The following is a 22,344-nucleotide window of genomic DNA, read 5'->3' as shown; positions in this document are numbered from 1 at the left end:
AGAGAAATCAATTTGAAGAATGATGTATTTGGGAGAAAGAACTGTCACGATTTGTTTGGATGAGTGAGAGGGGTTACTCAGATTCAGAGCTCCATGTTTGCCTGAGCAAATAGGTGAGAGATTGTGTGATGTTTCTGGCATTAATAAACACAGGAGTTAGTACTGGGTTTTGGTTAAAAATGATAAGTTCTGTTTTAATCATGAGAGTTTCAGGTGTCCATGAGAGGCAGAATGGAAATGGTGTGTAGTCAGTGGTTAAAAGCCAGACTCTGGAGCCAATCTTCTTGGGTTTGAATCCAGGCTCTTGACACTCAGTAGCTGTGTGATCCTGAGCAGCTTATTTACATTTTTCATACTTCAGTTTCCTCCATAAAATGGGAATAATAATCCCTATTCATAGGCTTGTCATGATTGTAAGATTGAGAAAATGAAATTAGGTACTTCAAATACTGCTGGGTACAGAGTAAGTGCTATGGGAAGTGTTAGCCATTATTATCATTGTTGTTGTTGTTATTGTGATGGAACATCTAAATGGAGATGTCTAGCGGGCAGCTCTATATTTAGTTTTAAAGATTGGAAAGATATCGCTTATAAGTAAGTACATAGCTTATTCAATATCTATCATATACTGGGGGAAAAAGAGCTCTAGAAGAGGAAATTCTAATAGTTATTATTAACCTCTTTGCAATATAAAAATGAAATTCATGCAATATTAAAATGTTTTGAAATTTCTGAACAAGAATGTCTTCTAGGAAGACAAAATTGCAAATTGTTATTTTTCTTGGTTGATAAGAAAATGTAGTTCAGTGTCATACTACTTGGACTAAAATAACAAGTTTTAATATTCTGCTAATCAGATTAACCCAATCTGAAATAACTTTGATATGTCCATCAGAAATAATGTAATCATATTGAACAAAACCATGAAATTATAAAGAGTAATTTGGTTGCACAAATTCAGGTTTCTGGAAGGACCTCCATGACAGTTTGACAGATAGTTTCTCTGTATGCTGGGGTTGGACATTATACTTATTCATACCATGACAAGCTCTGATTTTCTGGGAAGTGTAGTTACTTTGATTTGAAGGTTTTGATTATGATTGAAGTGGTCCTGAATGAGCCCAAATGGAATTTAGATTTTTATGGGAAGGAGTGACGACATGTTGTAGTAGTTGGTAGTCAGACAGGTGTTTATTGGCATGAGTTGACTGCCAGAGCCACTATTGCTTTAGGCTGAAGGATAATAGTAATGATCTTAATGAAGGTGAACATATTTTGAGCACTTACTCTGTATCCTGTGATATGCTAACATTTAAATTATATGACAATTTTAATGTTCACTGCATCCTTAATTTACAGATGTGAAGAGAGGTAAAGTGACTGCCCAAGTTCATACAGAGGTGAAAGGAGGAGGTAGAAAGAAGCAGTAGGTCTGGGAAGGAGGTGGAGCTGCAAGGGAGAGTCAACGAGAGCAAGGGGAAGATCAAAGAAGTTGAGAGAGGAGGTCAGGAGTGGACAAGCAGATGAAGGAAGAGTTGGGTGTTGTCTGAATACTTATTTGGTCACATGAACTGATTTTGGGGTCCAGGTGAAGATGTTAATGAAAATGTGAATTATGATCAGAAGCTGTGGGAGCTTTCAGTGGACCCAGGGGATAAAGAATTCTGTCAGGTGAGCAGCCAGTGTGCATGTTCTCATTTATGAATACAAAGGAGATGCACTCTGAGGGGCCAGTAACAGGGGAGAGTCAGGGATCCATGTTTATTGATCTGGATCCCAACACGGAAGTGAAATCTGCTTATAAACGTGAAATGACTTCTTTAGAGCCTGGGGACTTTGAGGTTATGTGATGACAGAATGTCAGGTTCGATTTTTCGTGGCAGAGCCATCTATCATTTTCTGCTGTGGTTATTTATCCATTGCTGTATAACAAACTACCCCAAAACTCAGTGGCTTAAAACAACTTTTTATTATATCTTACACTTACGTAGGTTAGGTATTTGGGCCAAACTTGGCTGTATGATTCATCTGCTTTTGTGACATTGGTGGGGTCATTTTGTATACTCAGCTGGTAGTTGGGTTTGTTTTGAAGGTCGAAGATGACTTCCCTTACATATAGTGCCTTGGAAAGAATGAATGGAAGCATGGCTCCAGCTGAGACTGTCGACGAGAGTGCCTACATTTGGCATCTCCAACATGGTGATCTCAGGGAAGTTGAACTTCTTACATGGCAGCTGGTTTCCCCCCAGAGTAAGCATTTGAAAGACCTGAGTGGAAGCTGCAAGTCTTATGACCTATCCTTGGAAGTCTCAGAATATCACTTTCTCCACATTGAAATTGGTTAAATACACCAATAAAACCAGGTCAGATTCAAGGGGACAGAGAAATGAAACTCCACCTATCATGGGAGAAGTAGCAAAGAATTTATAGCTGTATTTAATTAATCACACATCCCTAACTCCAATTAGATAACTTGCAAATAATTTCAATTGATTCAAGAGTCTGAAGACTTCTGTGCATCGTCACCATCATGCCTGTAAACGCCATTCACAGTGCAAACCTCATCAGCAGTGTATGAACAGCATTATCTTATTTGAAGACATACCTGCCTCTCCCACGGCACAAAGTAATATTTTGCTGTTGAAGCCTAGGTGGTACTTTAAAGTCAACCGAGGTCAAGATCTGTAATAATAGTAATTCTGACTGACTCAAAAGGAAAACAGAGAATAATTGCCAGAAAGATCTATTTGGATGAGGCTTAGAAAAGAGATAGGCAGGAAGTTCTGAAGCAGCTGTGTAACTACAACTAGGAGCAGACTTGTCATCCTGGCAAGATGATGGACATGATCATCCTTTGGACATGATCTACCAAAAAGGCACCTACATATAGTATACACACATATGAAATTTTATGGTATTGTGATATCACAGTGCTCACAACAGTAAGCATGTGATAGGTTTTAGAGAAAAGAGTGTACATGTATGTGTGCATACTTTTGTACCCTTTAGCCAAGCAAGAGTACTGGAGTATCACAATTAAAATCTGGATTTCTTGGGCTTAAAGTATGTCTTCACCGCTAACTGGCTGTATAACTTTGGGCAAGCTGCCTAAACTCCTTGTGCTTCAGTTTCTACATTACTAAAGAGGGGGCAGTAATAGTACCTAGTTTATAGAATTGTAGTTTAGGTAAATAAGATAATCCATGTAGACTGCTATAGAAAATTACCTGGTACACTTAATAAAAGTACATTTATTAAGCAAAAGTTTAATAAATGTTAGTTCTTATAATTACTTTTTAAGAATGAACAGCTGATTTCTGGGGTCAGCTTAACCTTTTGTGGATAGAAGGGTCATTAAATCCATAATGTGCTTGTTAGTACACTTTCAAGGGATGATCTCACTCATTTACAACAGTCAACTCACAACAGGATCTGACCAAATCAGAATGAATTTTGAAATGTTTTGTCATGTTCGTGCTCTCAAGCACAGAGGTACCTAAAAATCAATGAAAAGACAGATATACGGCTGTTCAGAGATGAGAGGGAAATACTTCTCTTAATAGATAACGAAGAGAGAAAGTCTCTAAGGTGCAGAAAATGACAATTATATAAAGACACATCCAGGAAGTTAGTTCCTAACTAATGTTTCCCAAAATACAGGAATTAAGCTGGAGTTAATGGGTGTGTTTGATCTACCACTAAAAGCAATGTTATATCAAAGCTACTTAACTAAAAATAAAACGATATTTAAAAAATTAACTGTTGCTTCTGGGTCATCGCAGGGCACCGAGCTGATCTCCCTGTGCTATGCTGTTGCTTTCTACTATATTTTAGCAGCATTAGGATGCAGGGTGAAATGGAGTGTATGTGGTAATATAGGACAAATATTTCACAGAGTGTAGCTTATTGATAATCACCACAAGATCCTGTGTGATTTACATGCCTCTTAAAAATATATAGGAGAGAGATGAGGGGAAGATGGCGGAAGAGTAAGACGCGGAGATCACCTTCCTCCCCACAGATACACCAGAAATACATCTACACGTGGAACAACTCCTACAGAACACCTACTGAACGCTGGCAGAAGACCTCAGACCTCCCAAAAGGCAAGAAACTCCCCCACGTACCTGGGTAGAGCAAAAGAAAAAAGAATAAACAGAGACAAAAGGATAGTGACGGGCCCTGCACCAGTGGGAGGGAGCTGTGAAGGAGGAAAGGTTTCCACACACTAGGAAGCCCCTTCGTGGGCGGAGACTGCATGTGGCGGAGGGGGGATGCTTCAGAGCCGCGGAGGAGATTGCAGCCACAGGGGTGCGGAGGGCAAAGCGGTGAGATTCCCGCAGAGAGGATCGGTGCCGACCAGCACTCACCAGCCCGAGGCTTGTCTGCTCACCCGCCAGGGCGTGAGGGGCTGGGAGCTGAGGCTCGGGCTTCGGTCAGAGCGCAGGGAGAGGACTGGGGTTGGCGGCGCGAACACAGCCTGCAGGGGGTTAGTGCACCACAGCTAGCTGGGAGGGAGTCTGGGGAAAAGTCTGGAGCTGCCAAAGAGGCAAGAGACTTTTTCTTCCCTCTTTGTTTCCTGGTGCGCGAGGAAAGGGGATTGACAGCGCTGCTTAAAGGAGCTCCAGAGACGGGTGCGAGCCGCGGCTAACAGCGCGGACCCCAGAGACGGGCATGAGACGCTAAGGCTGCTGCTGCCGCCACCAAGAAGCCTGTGTGCGAGCACAGGCCACTATCCACACCCCCTTTCCAGGAGCCTGTGCAGCCCGCCACAGCCAGGACCCCGGGATCCAGGGACAACTCCCCAGGGAGAATGCACGGCGCACCTCAGGCTGCTGCAATGTCATGCCGGCATCTGCCGCCACAGGCTCGCCCCTCATCTGCACCCCTCCCTACCCCCGGCCTGAGTGAGCCAGAGTCCCCGAAGCAGCTGCTCCTTTAACCCCGTCCTGTCTGAGCGAAGAACAGACGCCCTCCGGCGACCTACACACAGAGGCGGGGCCAAATCCAAAGCTGAGCCCCGGGAGCTGTGAGAACAAAGAAGAGAAAGGGAAATCTCTCCCAGCAGCCTCACAAGCAGCGGATTAAAGCTCCACAATCAACTTGATGTACCCTGCATCTGTGGAATACATGAATAGACAACGAGTCATCCCAAATTGAGGAGGTGGACTTTGAGAGCAAGATTTATGGTTTTTTCCCCTTTTCCTCTTTTTCTGAGTGTGTATGTGTATGCTTCTGTGTGAGATTTTGTCTGTATAACTTTGCTTCCACCATTTGTCCTAGGGTTCTATCCGTCCATTTATTTTTTCTTTAAAAAAATGTTTTTTTCTTAATAATTATTTTTTATTTTAATAACTTTATTTTATTTTATCATTATTTTACTTTATCTTCTTTCTTTCTTTCCTTCCTTCCCTCCTTCCTTCCTCCCTCCCTCCCTCCCTCCTTTCTTTCTTTCTCTCTCTCTCTCTTTCTTTCTTTCTTTCTCTTTTTCTCCCTTTTATTCTGAACCATATGGATGAAAGGCTCTTGGTGCTGCAGCCAGGAGTCAGTGCTATGCCTCTGAGGTGGGAGAGCCAACTTCAGGAAACTGGTCCATAAGAAACCTCCCAGCTCCACATAATATCAAATAGCGAAAATCTCCCAGAGATCTCCATCTCAACACCAGCACCCAGCTTCACTCAAAGACCAGCACTGTCTACAGTGCCGGACACCCTATGCCAAACAACTAGCAAGACAGGAACACAGCCCCACCCATTAGCAAAGAGGCTGCCTAAAATCATAATAAGTCCACAGGCACCCCAAAACACACCACTAGACATGGACCTGCCCACCAGAAAGACAAGATCCAGCCTCATCCACCAGAAAATAGTGACTAGTCCCCTCCACCAGGAAGCCTACACAACCAACTGAACCAACTTTAGCCACTGGGGACAGACACCAAAAACAACGGGAACTACGAACCTGCAGCCTGCAAAAAGGAGACCCCAAACACAGTAAGATAAGCAAAATGAGAAGACAGAAAAACACACAGCAGATGAAGGAGCAAGATAAAAACCCACCAGACTTAACAAATGAAGAGGAAATAGGCAGTCTACCTGGAAAAGAACTCAGAATAATGATAGTAAAGATGATCCAAAATCTTGGAAATAGAATAGACAAAATGCAAGAAACATTTAACAAGGACCTAGAAGAACTAAAGATGAAACAAGCAACGATGAACAACACAATAAATGAAATTAAAAATACTCTAGATGGGATCAATAGCAGAATAACTGAGGCAGAAGAATGGATAAATGACCTGGAAGACAAAATAGTGGAAATAACTACTGCAGAGCAGAATAAAGAAAAAAGAATGAAAAGAACTGAGGACAGTCTCAGAGACCTCTGGGACAACATTAAACGCACCAACATTCGAATTATAGGGGTTCCAGAAGAAGAAGAGAAAAAGAGAGGGACTGAGAAAATATTTGAAGAGATTAGAGTTGCAAACTTCCCTAATATGGGAAAGGAAATAGTTAATCAAGTCCAGGAAGCACAAAGAGTCCTCTACAGGATAAATCCAAGAGAAATACGCCAAGACACATTTTAATCAAACCGTCAAAAATTAAATACAAAGAAAACATATTAAAAGCAGCAAGAGAAAAACAAAAAATAACACACAAGGGAATCCCCATAAGGTTAACAGCTGATCTTTCAGCAGAAACTCTGCAAGCCAGAAGCGAGTGGCAGGACATATTTAAAGTGATGAAGGAGAAAAACCTGCAACCAAGATTACTCTACCCAGCAAGGATCTCATTCAGATTTGATGGAGAAATTAAAAACTTTAAAGAAAAGCAAAGGCTGAGAGAGTTCAGCACCACCAAACCAGCTTTACAACAAATGCTAAATGAACTTCTCTAGGCAAGAAACACAAGAGAAGGAAAAGACCCACAATAATGAACCCAAAACAATTAAGAAAATGAGAATAGGAACATACATATCAATGATTACCTTAAATGTAAATGGACTAAATGCTCCCACCAAAAGACACAGACTGGCTGAATGGATACAAAAACAAGACCCATATATATGCTGTCTACAAGAGACCCACTTCAGACCTAGAGACACATACAGACTGAAAGTGAGGGCATGGAAAAAGATATTCCATGCAAATGGAAACCAAAAGAAAGCTGGAGTAGCAATTCTCATATCAGAAAAATGACTTTAAAATAAAGACTATTAGAAGAGACAAAGAAGGACACTACATAATGATCAAGGGATCAATCCAAGAAGAAGATATAACAATTGTAAATATTTATGCATCCAACATAGGAGCACCTCAATACATAAGGCAAATACTAACAGCCATAAAAGGGGAAATCGACAGTAACACATTCATAGTAGGGGACTTTAACACCCCACTTTCACCAATGGACAGATCATCCAAAATGAAAATAAATAAGGAAACAAAAGCTTTAAATGATACATTAAACAAGATGGACTTAATTGATATTTATAGGACATTCCATCCAAAAACAACAGAATACACATTTTTCTCAAGTGCTCCTGGAACATTCTCCAGGATAGATCATATCTTGGGTCACAAATCATGCCTTGGTAAATTTAAGAAAATTGAAATTTTATCAAGTATCTTTTCTGACCACAACACTATGAGACTAGATATCAATTACAGGAAAAGATCTGTAAAAAATAGAAACACATGGAGGCTAAACAATATTTAATAATGAAGTGATCACTGAAGAAATCAAAGAGGAAATCAAAAAATACCTAGAAACAAATGACAATGGAGACACGACGACCCAAAACCTATGGGATGCAGCAAAAGCACTTCTACGAGGGAAGTTTATAGAAATACAGTCCTACCTTAAGAAACAAGAAACATCTCGAATAAACAACCTAACCTTGCACCTAAAGCAATTAGACAAAGAAGAACACAAAAACCCCAAAGTTAGCAGAAGGAAAGAAATCATAAAGATCAGATCAGAAATAAATGAAAAAGAAATGAAGGAAATGATAGCAAAGATCAATAGAACTAAAAGCTGATTCTTTGAGAAGATAAACAAAATTAATAAACCATTAGCCAGACTCATCAAGAAAAAAAGGGAGAAGACTCAAATCAATAGAATTAGAAATGAAAAAGGGGAAGTAAAAACTGACACTGCAGAAATACAAAAGATCATGAGAGATTACTACAAGCAACACAATGCCAATAAAATAGACAACCTGGAAGAACTGGACAAGTTCTTAGAAATGCGCAACCTGCCAAGGCTGAATCAGGAAGAAATAGAAAATACGAACAGACCAATCACAAGCACTGAAATTGAAACTGATTAAAAATCTTCCAACAAACAAAAGCCCAGGACCAGATGGCTTCACAGGAGAATTCTATCAAACATTTAGAGAAGAGCTAATATCTATCCTTCTCAAACTCTTCCAAAATATATCAGAGGGAGGAACACTCCCAAACTCATTCTATGAGAGCACCATCACCATGATACCAAAACCAGACAAGGATGTCACAAAGAAAGAAAACTACAGGCCAATATCACTGATGAACATAGATGCAAAAATCCTCAACGAAATACTAGCAAACAGAGTCCAACGGCACATTAATAGGATCATACACCATGATCAAGTGGGATTTATTCCAGGAATGCACGGATTCTTCAATATATGCAAATCAATCAACGTGATCCACCATATTAAAAAACTGAAGGAGAAAAACCATATGATCATCTCAATAGATGCAGAAAAACTTTCGACAAAATTCAACACCAATTTATGATAAAAACCCTCCAGAAAGTAGGCATAGAGGGAACTTACCTCAACATAATAAAGGCCATATATGACAAACCCACAGCCAACATCGTCCTCAATGGTGAAAAACTGAAAGCATTTCCACTAAGATCAGGAACAAGACAAGGTTGCCCACTCTCACCACTCTTATTCAACATAGTTTTGGAAGTTTTAGCCACAGCAATCAGAGAAGAAAAGGAAATAAAAGGAATACAAATCAGGAAAGAAGTAAAGCTGTCACTGTTTGCAGATGACATGATACTATACATAGAGAATCCTAAAGATGCTACCAGAAAACTACTAAAGCTGATCAATGAATTTGGTAAAGTAGCAGGATACAAAATTAATGCACAGAAATCTCTTGCATTCCTATACACTAATGATAAAAAATCTGAAAGTGAAATCAAGAAAACACTCCCATTTACCATTGCAACAAGAAGAATAAAATACCTAGGAATAAATCTACCTAAGGAGACAAAAGACCTGTATGCAGAAAATTATAAGACACTGATGAAAGAAATTAAAGATGATACAAATAGATGGAGAGATATACCATGTTCTTGGATTTGAAGGATCAACATTGTGAAAATGACTATACTACACAAAGCAATCTACAGATTCAATGCAATCCCTGTCAAACTACCACTGGCATTTTTCACAGAACTAGAACAAAAAATTTCACAATTTGTATGGAAACACAAAAGACCCTGAATAGCCAAAGCAATCTTGAGAATGAAAAACGGAGCTGGAGGAATCAGGCTCCCTGACTTCAGATTATACTACAAAGCTACAGTAATCAAGACAGTATGGTACTGGCACAAAAACAGAAATATAGATCAATGGAACAGGATAGAAAACCCAGAGATAAACCCACGCACATATGGTCACCTTATCTTTGATAAAGGAGGCAGGAATATACAGTGGAGAATGGACAGCCTCTTCATAAGTGGTGCTGGGAAAACTGGACAGGTACATATAAAAGTATGAGATTAGATCACTCCCTAACACCATACACAAAAATAAGCTCAAAATGGATTAAAGAGCTAAATATAAAGCCAGAAACTATCAAACTCTTAGAGGAAAGCATAGGCAGAACACTCTATGACATAAATCAGAGCAAGATCCTTTTTGACCCACCTCCTAGAGAAATGGAAATAAAAACAAAAATAAACAAATGGAACCTAATGAAACTTCAAAGCTTTTGCAGAGCAAAGGAAACCATAAACAAGACCAAAAGACAATACTCAGAATGGGAGAAAATATTTGCAAATGAAGCAACTGACAAAGGGTTAATCTCCAAAATTTACAAGCAGCTCAGGCAGCTCAATAACAAAAAAACAAACAACCCAATCCAAAAATGGGCAGAAGACCTAAATAAACATTTCTCCAAAGAAGATATACAGATTGCCAACAAACACATGAAAGAATGCTCAAAATCTTAATCATTAGAGAAATACAAATCAAAACTACAATGAGATATCATCTCACACCAGTCAGAATGGCCGTCATCAAAAAATCTAGAAACAATAAATGTTGGAGAGGGTGTGGAGAAAAGGGAACACTCTTACACTGCTGGTGGGAATGTGAATTGGTTCAGCCACTATGGAGAACAGTATGGAGGTTCCTTAAAAAACTACAAATAGAACTACCATATGACCCAGCAATTCCACTTCTGGGAATATACCCTGAGAAAACCATAATTCAAAAAGAGTCATATACCAAAATGTTCATTGCAGCTCTATTTACAATAGCCCAGAGATGGAAACAACCTAAGTGTCCATCATTGGATGAATGGATAAAGAAGATGTGGCACGTATATACAATGGAATATTACTCAGCCATAAAAAGAAATGAAATTGAGCTATTTGTAATGAGGTGGATGGACCTAGAGTCTGTCATACAGAGTGAAGTAAGTCAGAAAGAGAAAGACAAATACCGTATGCTAACACATATATATGGAATTTAAAAAAAAAATGTCATGAAGAACCTAGGGGTAAGACAGGAATAAAGACAGAGACCAACTAGAGAATGGACTTGAGGATATGGCGAGAGGGAAGGGGAAGCTGTGACAAAGTGAGAGAGTGGCATGGACATATATACACTACCAAACGAAAAATAGATAGCTAGTGGGAAGCGTCCTCGTAGCACGGGGAGATCAGCTCGGTGCTTTGTGACCACCTAGAGGGGTGGGATAGGGAGGGTGGGAGGGAGGGAGATGCCAGAGGGAAGAGATATGGGAACATATGTATATGTATAACTGATTCACTTTGTTATAAAACAGGAATAACACACCATTGTAAAGCATTTATACTCCAATAAAGATTTTTAAAAAATTAACTGTTGGAAAAATAGCCTCAAAAATTTAACTCACTAGCTACAATCAAGAAAAAGCTTAACACCAATTGGTGGGTCCTTAGCTTTTAAGAATATATAATTAAGTTTTATTACCTTATAAGTGATTTGGATTAATTATGTCCATAATAGGCTGATGTTCATTCTCCACTTTAAGGGAGGAGATGGCAGTTTCATAGAACCCAGTCATTTATTGCAATCCTCAGCATTTCGTTTCCTGCCAAGGCAAATCTGCTACAAAGCCCCCGTTCCTCTTAGGAATTACTGAAAAGTGACAGGTGTTGATTTGCTGGTATCTTTCTCAACACATCCAAATGAGCTAAACAAAATGACTTTTCTACCCATTTAGGCAGAAAAATAAACGGGGGCACCAGCTAATGAGGGGGGATGTAGAGTTAGCTGGACTCGAAGCATTCCAAGCTGTTGGCAGCTGGAATCAAAAGAGGAATCCTGCAGACAGTTGTTCATGTTTATTGCTGAATGTGAAATTAGAAAGATGCTTCATCTTCCCCACAGGTGCAAGAACATACAGTTATTAATTACAGCAAAACATATTTATTGACAACCCCAAGCATACAAAATCCCACACTCAGCAAATGGCTTCCAAAGTTCATCCAAAAAGCACTTTAGAATCAATACAAAAGCACTGCAGGGTTGACACCTCTGTGTCTAGTAAAATACTGTATCCTGAAAGCATGGCATAGACTGTCTCTTATTATTTATATAGTTGAACATCATCAATGCTTTCTTTGTTCTTGTAGGAAACCTATAGACAAAAAAAAAGTCCCCTAATTTCCCATTGTTTTGATTGGTAGGATTACAGAATATTAGAAAGATTGAACTGATTTTGCTTTTTTTTTTTTAGAGGCTTTAAAAACAATTTTATCCCTTCATTGAGCCATAGGACTGATTTACTCATTTGCTCATTTACTAATTTAATAAAGGTCTATTGAATACCTATTATGTGGCAAGTACTATTATAAGTGCTATGGAGAACATACGTAAATAGGTAAGGATTTAAAATCTTATAGAATCTATATTATGAAACAACTAGAACATACTATAAGAGAGTGTTTGATCAAATGCTGAATTGTAACCAATGGACCTGACTGTAACCAATGGACCTGACTGTAACCAACGGACCAGAGCCACCTTAATTCTGAGAAGGGTAAGCACTTGACAAATTTACAGAGGAGGACATCCTGAGCGAGGCTGCCTACAGACACTGAATGGACACACATATTTTATATAGTTCTCTTTTTTTTTAAACTTGTCTCATTCTAAATAGAATTTGAGACAACTTACAGAAATGCATGCAGGACAACATGATAAAATAAATTAAAAAATAAAACAAAATAAAATAAAATAGAGATGGAAAAAAACGAAACCATGCAGTGATTCTAGGGCTGAGCTCAGGACTCCAAATATGCACCATAAATTTCAGTCTGGCTTTTGGAGATGGGTCTCAGATTTGGTCCTGTGTTTCTTGGCAGCAAGGGATAGAAACAAGATAGGGTACAAGAGATATATGATCCCAGATCAGAGCACACAAGTTGCTAGTTGCTCCTGTATATAAATATGTAAGATAAATAACTCCTATAAATCCTTTAGAGGAATACTGTAGGGTATAGTGGATTAAATCCTCGAACTTGTATATGATATAAACATTAGATTTTATGGCTGATTGTAGGTCATTACTCTCAATGTAGGTCATTAGTCTGATAATCTAGCTTTATTTATTCAGTTAGGAAATACTCAAAATACTGAGCATTTGCTATGTGCCGGACTCTGCACTCTGAGATGGACAAGGTCTCAGAGATGATGTACTGTTTGAAAATAGCCGATAAAACAAACAAATCACTAAACTCGTTTCAAATAGTGGTAAGTGTCATGAAAATTATACAACAGGATTATGTGATGGAGAATAACTAGGAGGATGAAGAAGCCTCTCTGAAGAACAATAATTGAAGCACATTTAAATGATGGGAAGGAAACAGTCATGACAAGATTAGGAAGAAAGTTTTTAGAGAACAACAATTTTTAGGTTTCAGAGAAAGAAACAGTTCTGGTGAGTTGGAGAGATAACAAGGAAACTGGTGTGGCTGGACTATAGTGAATGGGTGGAGATGGGATTGGAAGGCATAGTAACCTGTGGTAAGACATGTGGGTTTTATTCTAAGAGCAGTGGGAAACAGGTTATAGGATTTGGAATGTCTATAAAAATGGGTAATTGACATCCTCTTTGAGTTTTATTTCCTGTCAAACAATTAAAAAATATTGAACATTGTATGATTTGACCATATCTTCTCTGGCAAACCCTGGAAATCAGAAGAAATTCCCTTAAGGTCAGGACTGCGACTCACTTCTACTTGTTATCTGAATTTGGGTAGAATATATGACAAGCCATATGATCTCAAAGCATTTTTTACTGTCAAGTCTATTTCAACAAATGAATAAAGGGGCATTCAAGTTCCTCAAATTCTATGACTGATAACTATATAACATGGTCATAACCATTTTATTCTGAGAAAAAAGAAAAGCCAAAGCAGGTGTTCCCAGTTGTTCACAGTAGCCATAAAAATATCAATAAGGCAACAATAGAATGCTTAATATTAATCAAAGACAATTTCTGGTATATCTCCAAGATAAACTGGTTAGAAATATATACCCCTAGGTAACTAAATGAATTGACCTATGATATAAACTTCTTAACTACAAGCCAGTTAAACTTTGCTAGTCTGCCAATTGATTTTAAAGCTTTCAAGTAGGTGTTATTAAGCCATACTTCCTGTCAGTAATTAGGTGACAGAATCAGTTATCCACTGAGTCCACTCTTAGTTAATGACAATAAAGCACATGATCAGTATATACAGATACTCCCTCTCCCAAACTTTTGGTCTTTTCTTGAGGAGACCGATCTTTCTCACCAGTCAAGTCAGCCAGTGTAGACAGTTTGCTTTCTATAACCTGGGTCCTTGAGTCTTTTTGATAGAGAGGGTTGCCTTGGAAATAAGAGTTTGATAATTATTCTCAAGCTGTTGACAGCCTCATCAAGCCAGTTGAGAGGAAGATCAGGCTGGGCAACAATAGGATTTTAGATTATATCCCAGGAGCAATGGGAAAATGTTGATTTAAACAAAATACCATGATCAATTTACTTTTAGGATAAGTAGTTTGTGCACATGGTACATATGATGAAAAAGTATGTCATCCGGCCACAACCGTCCCCCAGGATAGTCATTTCTCTTCTCCAGAGCAGGGTAGACAAAAGCAATAACAGATCTGCAGAAGAAAGCAGACAATGACTACTTGACCCTTTTATGCTTTTAATTATTGTAACTTTGAAATATGATTTAATAAAAGACTTGTCTCTTCTTGTTATACTTCAACTATTATAATCTCCCAGCTAATTTTTTTTTTTTTTTTGTGGTACGCGGGCCTCTCACTGTTATGGCCTCTCCCTTTGCGGGGCACAGGCTCCAGACGCGCAGGCTCAGCGGCCATGGCTCACGGGCCCAGCCGCTCCGTGGCACGTGGGATCCTCCCGGACCGGGGCACGAACCCGTGTCCCCTGCATTGGCAGGCGGACTCTCAACCACTGTGACACCAGGGAAGCCCCCAGCTAATTCTTGATGTTAGTTTTTCTATATAAAGTTTACCATATCTTGTTCTAAAAGTTTGCTTTAGTAACCTTGTTTTTGAAGTATAACATATATACAGAGAAGTGCGCATATCATACATATACAGATTAACAAATTTTCACAAAGTGAACATACGTATGTAATCGTCACCCAAACCAAAAGACAAAATATAACCAGCTCCCCAGATGTCACTTCCGGTCTACCTCCTCACAAGGGTAAACATTACCCTGCTACTAACACCATAGATTCATTATGCCTGTTTTTGACTTTACAGAAACAGAATTGTATACATATATTCTTTTGTGTCTGGTTTCTTTGGCTAAAAATATGGTAGTAATACTCATCCACATTGTTTTGTGTAGCTGTAGGTTGTTCATTCTCATTGTTAAATCATAGTCTGTGGTGTGAATATACTATTTCTTTTTTATCTATTCTACTATTAATGGGTGTTTGGATTGTTATTGAAATAGTCGTTTTATTGGCTATTCTGAATTATACTGCTGTGAACATCCTTGTCCATATCTTTTGGTGGATATGAGTTATGTTGGGCTTTTATCTGAAAGGAGAACTGCTGAGTCAGAGAGTGTGCATACATTGTCAGCTCCTGTAGATACTGTCAAGCAATTTTTCAAAGCTGTTGAAACAGTTACACTCCCGCCAACAGTAAATGTTTTATTCGCTCCACACCCTCATCAACACTTGTATGTTTTTAAATTTATTTATTTATTTTGTATTTTAGCTCTCCTGGTAGATGTGTGGTGATGTTGTAATACGGTTTAAATTTGCGTTTCAGTGATGACAAATGAAGCTGAACAGCTCTTCCTGTTTGGTCCTTAGGACACCATTTATTGTAACTGCTTGTTCAAATCTTTTATCTATTCTCTATTGGGTCATCTTCCTTTGTCTTACTGATTTACAGGAGCACTTTATATATTCTACATTTGAGACTTTTGGTGACTATAGTTGAATGTATGTGTTTGTGTTGTATTACAAATTTCTCCCATTCTGTGGTTTGCTTTTTTCAGAATTTAATGAAATATTTTGATAAATCTTAAGTTCAAACTATTAAATTTAACAATGTTTTACTTTTTTTTAACACCTTTATTATTTTTGATCAGACATTTTGTACACCATTTCAGAATTTTTTTTTCTAACTAAATGTCATGATGGGTTTGCCTTAAATTTAGGCACTTTATATTTCTCTCTTTCACATTTACATTTACAATCCATTTAAAATTTATTTTTGCATAGAGTATGAAGTAGGAGGTAGGGTTTATTGCTTTCTCAGTCTTGCTCTTTGTAAAAACTGTCCTTTCTCCAGTGTACTGCTTGTCTTTTTTTATTTAATGAGGTCATCTTAAATTTATAAATTAATTCATTAAGCTTTGACATCCAAGAATAGGGATTGCTTTTCCATTTATCCTAGGCTTCTTTGGGTCTTTTCTAAACCTTGAAGTAACACCTTAAGGTTTTCTACATAAGGATCTTTTACTTTTCTTAAGCTTGTTCCTAGTTATGTTATTTTTTTTTCATGATCACCTCCATAAAGAACATGTTCTCTTCCATTACATCCTCTAATGGACTTTTATTTGTATATATTGAGGCTATTATTTTCACAGATTGATTTTGTATCCAGCCATCTTAACTGAAGTTTTTCATTATTTATAGTTATTTTCAGTTGCTTGAGTTTTCTAAGTTTTCATCTGCAAATAATTATTTTTCCTCTTTCTGTTCACTTTTCACTTTTTTTCACTCCTCTTTCTTCTAGTTATTTCTCCAAAAGAATTATAAATAATAATCGTGATAGCTGATGTATTTGTGTTTCTGATCTTAAGGAGATGCTTCTAGGCTTTTTCCATTAAGCATAATCATGTTAAGAAAAATATCAGTTACCTCTTATTGTATTTAGACTTTTTATATCCATATTAATAAACAAAATTAGACTGTGGTGTTTGTTTCTGTTTTATCTTAGTCTGGTTTAATGTCTCTGATATACTAAGAACTTAAAAATTAAAGACATGATATCAATCCAATGTGAAGTTGTCCAGCACTGGCACCTTTTTGTGGAGGAGGGGTTGACTTTTGAACATCATTTAATCTAAAATAATTGTTCTGTTTAGGTTTTCTATCTCTTTTTGGGTTATTCTTGGAACTTTATACTTTTCTAGAAAAGTTATTCATTTAATTTAGGCTTAGAGTAAATTTGTTTAGAGTTAAGCAATATACCTCCATGTTTTAAAATTTATATGTGGTTGGATCCCCATTACTATTCTTTTGTGTATTTGTGCTTTCCCCCATCCTTTGTTTCTTCATTAGATTAACTAATAGTTAATGTGTTGTATCATTTTTTCTTCCTGTCATTCACAATTAACCTACCCAGATTTATTCATAGTTTTAAATGTTCCTTTTTTCCTGTCATTGATTTCTGCTATTCCCTTGACTAATTACTTCCTCCAATTTTCTTAGGTTATTTTGTTATATTTTGTTTGTAACATCATTTGCTGATTGATCTATTAATTTATTTTTATTCTTTCTCTATAATTAATATGTCTCCAATGCTAAGAATACTACTCTAAGCCACCATTTTATCTGAATCCCATAGGTTCTTACTGCAATTGTTTTAACTTTAGTTATTTCCTAACAAATCTGCAATTTGAGTCCTGATTTTTAAATCAAATAATTCTGTAATAAAAAAGCCCTACATTTCCAAGTATTTGGATTTTAACTGTTTTTGAGCTTTGTTATTAATTCCTAGACTTATTGCATCTTGAAAAAAAATCACATTGTTTGCTATATTTGTACTTTTTAAATTTAATGGACTGTTTTTTGTGTCTTTACATATGGTGACTATAATTGAATTTCCAAGCGTATATACAAACAAGGTATGTATAGTACCTGATTTTTTTTATATTTTTCACTTGATATATCATGGCTAGAGATAGGCAAATTTATTTTTGTGTATTTCACTTATTGTCCTTATAGATTTTATGCTTTGAATTTTAATGCTCTATTTATTACAAAAATATTCAGGGTGGGATGATCTTTATTACATATTGTATATCATATTTTGTATATGGCATATTGTATTGATATGGCATATTATCATTAAAAATGCCCTACCTTATTTTATTACTTTTGTCTTTGTATTCAGCTTGGTTAGCTATTATGATTATGGCCAAATTTTGATTTTCTTATTTTTATTTATTTACTGATTTTAAATTTGCATGTGCCAGGTAAGTCTTTGTTCGTAATTTTGTTTTCAGTCTTCAAAGTCACATTTATTTAAATGCATATGCATTTATTTTATGTAGCCAACAGTTAGGTTTGGTTTTTATGTGTCCACTCCTGTTTTTGTTGTTGTTGTTGTTTTGGGTTTTTTTATTTTTTGGTTTTTTTGGTAAGTCAGCCTTTTCTTTCAGAACACTTTTAGAGTTACAGAAAAATAGCAAAGGTTGTACAGGAATTTGACATATAACTTATACTCAGTTTCCCCTATTATTATCGTCTTATATTAGTATGGTATATTTCATTAATGAACCAATAGTGACATATTATTATCAACTAAAGTCCATACTTTATGCAGTTCCTTAGTTTTTACCTAATATTCTTTTCCTGTTCCAGGATCCTGTTGACCTAAAACAAATAAACTGCCAGCTATTCCTCCTGCAATGAAGGGTTTATTTAGAATCAGCAGAGGATTGTAATACGGGGTCTGCAACCACGGCAAGCCACACACAAGTCCAAGCACAACAAAGGAAGAACTCTTTTATGAAGAAGAAAAGGAAATTTACAGGGCTATAGTAAGTAAAGAATCCATGGCTTTTCATTAGCTGAGTGTTGCCGGGAAAGAAGAGGAGTATTTCTTCCTGTTGTTGAACTCTGCTGTCACAGAGCTTGAGCGCTCCCCCTTCTGGTCTCTCAACTCTGTTTAATTGAGGCTTCTGTTTATTTTTTACAGTCCCATCCAGGATACCACATTACATTTACTTTGTCTCCTTAGGTTTTTCTTGGCTGTGAGATTTTCCCAGACTTCCCTTGTTTTTGATGAACTTGACAGTTTTGAGGAGCACTTGTCAAATACTGAAAGTTCTTCAGTTGGGATTTATCTGAAATTTTCCTCATGATTAGAGTGAAGTTATGTGTTTTGGGGAAAAGATACTACAGAGGTGAAGTGTCATTTTCATTACATCGTATGATGGGTACGTACTATCAGTATTAGGTATGACTGTTGATGTTAATATTGGTTCCCCGACTGAGGTAATGCTTGTCAGTCTTCTCCATTGTAAAATTACTCTTCATTTCCCCCATTCTATGCTGTACTTTTTGGAAGAAAGTCACTATGTGCAGCCCATATTTAAGGAGTGGGGAGTTATACCCCATTGCTTTGAGAGCAGAATATTTATATAAACTATTTGCTATTCTTCTGCAATGAGTTGTCTCTTCTCCAGAATTTATGAATGTAGTTAATCACTTATTTACATAAATATGGGTTCAGGTCTTTTCATGGTTTCACACTGTTTTGGGTTAAGTTGTGTCTCCTGAAAATCTATATGTTGAAGTCTTAACCTCTAGTACCTCAGAATGTGACTCTAATTGGAGATAGGGCCTTTAAAGAGGTGGTTAACTTAAAATAAGGCATTTGTCGTAGGTTCTAATCCAATCTGACTGATATTCTTATAAGAAGAGGAAATTTGGAGAAACAGAGTGGTACCAGGGATGTGAGGACATAGGAAGAAAGTGGCCATCTGCAAGCCAGGGAGAGAGGCCTTAGGAGAAACCAGATCTGCTGACACCTTGATCTTGGACTTCTAGCCTCCAGAACTGGGAGAAAATAAACTTCTGTTGTTTAAGCAACCTAGTCTGTGGTATTTTTTTATATGATCCAAGCAACCTAATACAGATACTTCATTTCATTTATTGCTGAATATCCATTTTATGGGCATACCACAGCTTGTTTATTCATTGGCCTATTGAAAGACATCTTGGTTGCTTCGAGTCTTTAGTGATTATAAACATTTGGTGCTATAAACATTCACATGCAGATTTTTCTGTAGATATAGAATTTTAAATCAGTTGTGTTTCCTCTGCTTCATCCCTGATAGTTTTCCTTGTTCTTAAATCTGTTTTGTTTGAAATTAATATACTGCTTCAGCTTCTTAAACAGTTAGTATTATCATGAGCTATCTTTATTTTTAACCTAAGTCTTTATATTTAAAGTGGGTTTCTTGCAGACAACATATATTTCAGTTTTGTTTTTATAGCCATTCTGAAAATCTCTGTCATTTCATTGGTATATTTAGATCATTTATATTTAAAATGATTACTTCACTAGCTTTGTCTTTTAACCTTTATACTTGCTTTATAAGTGATTGATCTACTACCTTTACTATATATTTGCCTTTCCAGTGAGGCTTTTTCTTTCTTATGTTTTCTTATTATTAATTAGTGCCTTTTCTTTTTAGCTTAGAGAAATCCTTTAAACTTTTCTTGTAAGGATGGTTTATTGGTGATGAACTCTTTTAGCTTTTGCTTATCTGGAAACATCATAATCTCTTTCAATTCTGAATGACAACCTTGCTGGGTAGAGAATTCTTCGTTGGAAATTTTTTCCTTTCAGTACCTTGGATATATCATGTTACACTTTCTGATCTGTAAAGTTTCTGCTGAAAAATCTGGTGATTGTCTTATGGGGTTTCCCTCGTACATAATAGTTTTTTTTTTTTTGCTGCTTTTATAATTCTCTCTTTACCCCTAACTTTTACCATTTTAATTATAATGTGTCTTGTTGTGTTTCTCTTTAGGTTCATCTTTTGGAACTCTCTGGGCTTTCTGAGCCTGGATGTCTGTTTCCGTCTCCAGATTAGGGAAGTTTTCAGCCATTATTTCCTCAAATAATTTTTCTGTCCCTTTCTCTCTCTCTTGTCCTTCTGGGAAGCTAATAATATGAATGTTGTTCTGCTTGATATCGTCCCAGAGTTCCCGTACAGTATCTTCACTTTTAAAAATTCTTTTTACATTTTGTGGCTCTGTCTGGGTGATTTTCATTGCTCTGTCTTCTAGCTTGCTGATTTGTTCTTTTACTTCATCCAGTCTGCTGTTGAATTCCTAAAGTGTATTTTTCACTTCAGTTATAACTTCTGTTCTATATTTTATTATATTTTCTATCTCTATGTTGAAGCTCACTGTGTTCATCCATTCTTCACCTGAGTTCGGTGAGCAACTTTATGACCATTACTTTGAACTCTTTATCAAGTAGGCTGCTTATCTCCATTTCATTAAGATCTTTTTCTGGGGGGTTGTCTTGTTCTTTAGTTTAGTTTGGGATTTGTCTGTCTCCTCATTTTTCCTAACTCTCTATTTATATGTATTAGGTGAAACAGGCTACCTCTCTCAGTCCTGAAGGAGTGTCCTTATGTAGGATATTATCTGTGGGGCCTGGAAGTGAAGTCTCTCTTGGCCACCAGAGTCAGGCACTAAAGAGGTGTCCCTTGTATGGGCTGTGTGTACCTGCCAGCTATAGCGGGGCTGCAGCTTCTGTGTAGGGTGGGTGAGGCACAGAGTACTTGCCTGGCCTAGTTGTGGTGTGGCTGCTACATGGGGTGAATACGGGTTTGGGGCACTCACCCAGCTGGGTTGTGGCATGGGGTGGGCAGATCACATGCACTGGTGCTAGCAGGTTAGAGAGAGGGCACCAAAAATGGCACTTACCAGTTCTGTCATGAGCTAGTTAGGATGAGATTACAAAAATGGCACCCACCAGTGCTTCCATCCCTGGTGAAAGTCCCAGCAGTTTCCTGCTTCTCCAGCAGCAGCTTTAAATCTATAAGTAGACATCCTTTTCTTATGTTCTAGGCATTTTCAAACTGTTGCTTTTGTGCTGGATATCAGTGCAAATGGAAAAATTCATGAGCCCTTTAAGAGAGGAGTCTCCATTCCCTACAATGCTATGGTTCTCCTGGACTTAATCCACATTGATTTTCAAAACTGGATATTTTGGGTGCTTGTCTTCTGGTGCTGGATTCAAGGGTCAGGGTGCCTGATGTGGGGATCGGTTCCTTCACTCCTTGAGGGAAAGCTTTATATTTTTGGTGTATCTCTTGATTGTAGGTCACTGCTCCTGGGGTATCATCCAGGGTGAGACTGTATCTCTGTTTCTCCTACCTGTCTCCATGTGCCTCTTATCCTTTGTTGTAGACACACTGTTCATCTAGTTTTCAGGTCCTTTTCAGAGGAAAATCATTCCATATGTAGCTGTATATTTGTTGTGTCCATGGGAGCAGCTGAGTTCAAACCCAAAATATTTTATTTTATCTACATTTATCTCTTTTCTGAATTCATGATCTAATGACCTATATCATTTTACTTCCCAGAATGAACAGTAAGAAGTTAGTATATATTTCTATCTTTTTAGCCCCTTCTGTCTATGAAATGATTTCCATGGATTACATCATTTTTCTTAGGTTATCTATTGTTTACCTCCTTTAAATAAACTTATACTACTTATATAATTTTCTGTTTCAGTAATATATTTTATATTCTGTATATGAAATTTGAG

The 22,344-nt window shown here is 37.3% G+C and overlaps 1 pseudogene; it reads left to right on the top strand.

Annotated features, from left to right (window-relative positions):
- The first annotated feature begins 2,530 nt into the window (after positions 1-2,530).
- The window catches only part of LOC114896549, a 24,250-nt pseudogene continuing 4,436 nt past the window's right edge, over positions 2,531-22,344 (top strand).

The sequence above is a fragment of the Monodon monoceros genome, unplaced genomic scaffold, assembly GCF_005190385.1.
Source record: "Monodon monoceros isolate NGI ecotype Baffin Bay Population unplaced genomic scaffold, NGI_Narwhal_1 Super_Scaffold_16, whole genome shotgun sequence".
Classification (NCBI taxonomy): domain Eukaryota; kingdom Metazoa; phylum Chordata; class Mammalia; order Artiodactyla; family Monodontidae; genus Monodon; species Monodon monoceros.
This window is presented reverse-complemented; position numbering and strand designations above follow the sequence as displayed.